This window comes from Palaemon carinicauda, chromosome 1 (genome assembly GCF_036898095.1).
Source record: "Palaemon carinicauda isolate YSFRI2023 chromosome 1, ASM3689809v2, whole genome shotgun sequence".
Taxonomy (NCBI): domain Eukaryota; kingdom Metazoa; phylum Arthropoda; class Malacostraca; order Decapoda; family Palaemonidae; genus Palaemon; species Palaemon carinicauda.
In genome coordinates this window covers 318,544,240-318,549,239 of record NC_090725.1, presented here as the reverse complement: position 1 = coordinate 318,549,239, position 5,000 = coordinate 318,544,240, and the positions used below count along the sequence as shown (strand labels likewise).

Below are 5,000 nucleotides of genomic sequence, written 5' to 3'. Positions count from 1 at the left end.
GTTTTTTTTTCCAACTGGGGTTGTAGCTTAGCAAATAATAATAATAATAATAATAATAATAATAATAATAATAATAATGATAACAATAATAATAATAATAATAATAATAATAATAATAATAATAATAATAATAATATTGTATATCCTGCGCAGGTCTCTATGCTAGCACAGTTTAAACCGATGACCCAACAATTGCTTTAATGAATAGTGAAATTTATAACGAATTAATGTATTCTGAATTTTTCTGCTTTTGCGTTCGTACACTTCCCCGAAGGATTAATGCTTGCAAACCCCGGTTGATAGGGTTAAGCTTCATCGTGTTCGAATGCAAAATGCCTGAAAAACAACATATGAACCCGGTGAACAGGGGAATGGTGTTAACCCTTTTATGTTAAGGAATAAAAAAAAAGTTATTTCAAGTGTTTAACCTTTCATTTCTAAGAGGAAACCACGCTGGAATTAATACTAGTGATAGTGCTATCAACATTTCACTCACATTACAATAAAAATTCTTCATGCTGCTAATATAAATCTTTTAACAATATCAGATGATATTACCTTCACTTACAAGAAAAAAAAATAAACATGAAAAAAATATATAACAAAAGAGAAAAATGTTGTTGTGGCCGGGAGGTAGCGTCCTTGCCTGGTGATAGCCAGACTGGTGTTCGAACTCAAGCTCAAGCTTAAGGTCGTTAGTTCCTTTGGTCGCTGGGCTTTGGGGGAGCCTATTGGTCCATCTGCTGAGTCATCAGCAGCCATTGCCTGTCCCTCCTTAGTCCTAGCTTGCATGGAGAGTGGGCTTGGGCAATGATCATATATAATATGGTCAGTCTCTAGGGCATTGCCCTGTTTGATAGGGCAATGTCACTGTCCCTTGCTTCTGCCATTCATGAGAGGCCTTTAAAGCCTTTAAACATTTAAACAAGGGAGGTTAGGATATGGATAAAAATTCAAACTTGGCTAGCCTATTCATTGATCTGGAGTGGCAGTATATATGTAATAAGTGAAATAATTATTATTACATGTTTAAAACACATGACGTAATATGTCATTTTGGATGAAGATGCTAGCCGTGGGATTTGCTGTAGTCACTAAAATCATAAACAGGATGCACAATGCAGCCTCAGCAATGTAACATTTTTCTTAAACGTCAACACCAATGCATCAGTGTGTGAAAGTTTGTGACGTCACCGGATGCAGGTGTCTTCCGAAATTGTATTAAAATTGCTACATCAACTAAGCATACGATATCTGTGATATCGATAATTTAATCAGTTCATATCTATACTTCACCAGAATTTAGCCATCCGACCAAACCAGCTCCCTCCTATGATGGAGATGTTTAACTCTGTTGTTTTTAGACAATAAATACTTTTTAAAGCTAATAAGATGTACTTCGTTATCCAGCTTTACACATCTTAAACAACACATACTCAATGTGTGCTTATAAAAGTAGAACACTTATATATATCTCTATTGGTGATTAAAGTCTGATTAACCCTGGATAGGTACGCTCCTCGGACACCCCTTTAAGGGTATACTCGGACGCGAACGACCCCGACGCCAAAAAAAATTCTTGAAAAATCAGTTTTTGCAGTAACATCCTTTTTTCTTTTGCCAAAAAAAAACTTCAATGAATGCTTAAAACAACTGTAAAGATAAATACTACTCATCTGCAGAAAAACTATTTATTAAAAATATTTTAAAATATTAAGTAGAAAAAAAAAAGACCTGACATAAAAATTCATAAAAAAAAAGTTTATACATATGTACACAAATCCTTTTAGGAATTGATTCTTGAATGTTTAGGACACATCTTGATGTATTTTGGATGAAGTCAGACCCATGGAGGTGAAGATCTGAAATGAGAAAAAAAGAGTAACTTTTTTTGGCCAAAAAAATTTGTCCAAATTTCATGAATTTTTTTGGGTACCCAAATGAAATAGGAAGTGGCTAATTTTTTTAGGGAATAAACATATGTTATCCTAAAATAGAAATATGTAAAAAAATCTTCATTATTTTGTAAATTACATTTATATCAGGGGCCATATCTAAAGGTAATTTTTTGAGTACTTAGAAATTTCGTAAAAAAATACATATATTTAATATATAATATGATATTTATGCAGGTAAAAATATACCAAAATATCACAAATTCTATAGGGAACAAGAATATATATAGATAGGGCAGCTTACGCTTCGGATATGTCCACAAAATGGCCGCCAACCACACTGACTCAGACTCCCTAATCTGCCACTTGAAATGTAGGAAGGGTATGTCAATTTCAAGGTGTTATTTACTAATCTAATTATTATTGGATATGCATAAAAATTGTATGGTGGGTTGCTGGATAATTGTCGATTATTTTACGACTATAAAATTGAAATTCTGACCCAAAAATATTTTTTTGAAGGGAAATAAAATCGAAAAAAAAAGAAAATGTAAAACAATATAATATTTTAGCTAAAAAAATTTGATGATATTCAATAAAAAAAAAAGTAAACAAAATTTTCCGACAAATAAACATCTAGAGGAATCATTACTCTGTTATAGTTCCTTAGTACGTAGTAATTTTGAAAGAATTGGGAAAAAACGAAAAAATGGCAATCACCGGAAAATCGAACACATACCTATATATACGCCATATCTGGCTAAAAAAAAAGATAGGCATGGGTAGCCAGATCATCTAGAAACACTTTCCAACACTATAAAAATATAAGTTTTGCGACACTACTTGCCAATTCCTTACGGTAACATGACTAAGCGAAAAAAATGCAAAACAAATAAAAAGAGGCACTCGCGGAAAAATGGCTAACATTCTAATATACGGCATTTCAGAAAAAAAAATTCAGCCACGTGCTAGGCAAACCATCAAGGCACATTTTCCGACAAATAAACATCTAAATGAATCATTACTCTGTGATAGTTCCTTAGTACGTAGTAATTTTGAAAGAAATGGGAAAAAACGAAAAAATGGCAATCACAGGAAAATCGAACACATACCTATATATACGCCATATCTGGCTAAAAAAAAAAAAAAGATAGGCATGGGTAGCCAGATCATCTAGAAACACTTTCCAACACTATAAAATTATAAGTTTTGCGACACTACTTGCCAATTCCTTACGGTAACATGACTAAGCAAAAAAATGCAAAATAAATAAAAAGGGGCACTCGTGGAAAAATGGCCATTCTAATATACGGCATTTCAGAAAAAAAAAATTTCAGCCACGTGCTAGGCAAACCGTCAAGGCACATTTTCCGACAAATAAACATATAAATGAATCATTACTCTGTGATAGTTCCTTAGTACGTAGTAATTTTGAAAGAAATGGGAAAAAACGAAAAAATGGCAATCACAGGAAAATCGAACACATACTTATATATACGCCATATCTCGCTAAAAAAAAAAGTAGGCATGGGTAGCCAGATCATCTAGAAACACTTTCCAACACTATAAAAATATAAGTTTTGCGACACTACTTGCCAATTCCTTACGGTAACATGACTAAGCAAAAAAATGCAAAACAAATAAAAAGGGGCACTCGCGGAAAAATGCCCAACATTCTAATATACGGCATCTCAGATAAAAAAAAAGACATGCACGTGTTAGCCCAACCATCAAGGCACACTTTCTAACACATAAACATGAAAAAAAAATCAATAATATACGGCAATTCCTTACTACGTAGTAAATTTTTACAAATATTGAAAAAAAAACAGAAATTGGCAACCACAGTTAAATACCCAATATACCAATAACTACGTCGTATCTGACAAAAACAAAATCACGCATGGGTAGCCAGATCATCTAGACACACTTTCCAACACTAAAAAAGCAAAAGTTTTACGACACTATTTCGCAATATCTTACGGAAAAATGACTTGGCAAAAAAATGAAAAAAAAATGAAAAAGGGGTACTCGCGGTAAAATGCCCGACATTCTAATATACGGCATCTCAGATAAAAAAAAAGACATGCACGTGTTAGCCCAACCATCAAGGCACACTTTCTAACACATAAACATGAAAAAAAAATGAATAATATACGGCAATTCCTTACTACGTAGTAATTTTTACAAATATTGAAAAAAAAACAGAAATTGGTAACCGCAGTTAAATACCCAATATACCAATAACTACGTCGTATCTGACAAAAACAAAGTCATGCATGGGTAGCCAGATCATCTAGACACACTTTCCAACACTAAAAAAGCAAAAGTTTTACGACACTATTTCGCAATATCTTACGGAAAAATGACTTGGCAAAAAAATGAAAAAAAAATTAAAAAGGGGCACTCGCGGTAAAATGGTCCTCGTGGTGATGAACGACATTTTAACTAAAAAAAAAATCATGCACATGATAGCCAAACAATCCACCAAGACTTTCCACAACTGATAACCTATACAAGTTACACCATTCTACGACAATTTCATAATACGTAATAACTTTGATAATTATGCAAACTACCTTAGAAGGGTAAACTCGGTCGCGCTCGACCCCGACGCGTCTCAGAAATCGGGGAAGGAGTACAGCTACAGCAATGCACATCTGGACACTACTAGAGCGTGTAGGGGAGACACCTCCTGCAGGTCGATCACCCACAAATTCAGTCACGGGGGTGAGTCACGTGAGAAAAACCTGTTTTTTTTTTACGCTCGGGGTCGCGAACGACCCATCGTACCTATCCAGGGTTAAATTCTACCCAATGCAGAACATTTTTCTGTCCCCATATAACTAACAACACTGAGATTACCAAACAATTCTTTTTCGCTTAAGGGGTTAAATACCGTACTGTTGTTCAGTGACTGCAAGGGTAGAAGAGACTATTTAGCTATGGTTAGCAGTTCTTAGGAAAGGACTATCCAAAATCAAACCATTGTTCTCTAGTCTTGGGTAATGCTATAGCCTCTATACCAAGGTCTTCCACTGTCTTGGGGTGTAATTCTTTAGCTTGAATGTACACTCGGGCAAACTATTCTATCTTATTTCTCTT

At 34.2% G+C, this 5,000-nt stretch overlaps 1 pseudogene; it reads left to right on the top strand.

Moving 5' to 3' along the window:
* LOC137640632 (uncharacterized) overlaps window positions 1-5,000 on the top strand; it is a 47,609-nt pseudogene that overhangs the window by 33,791 nt on the left and 8,818 nt on the right.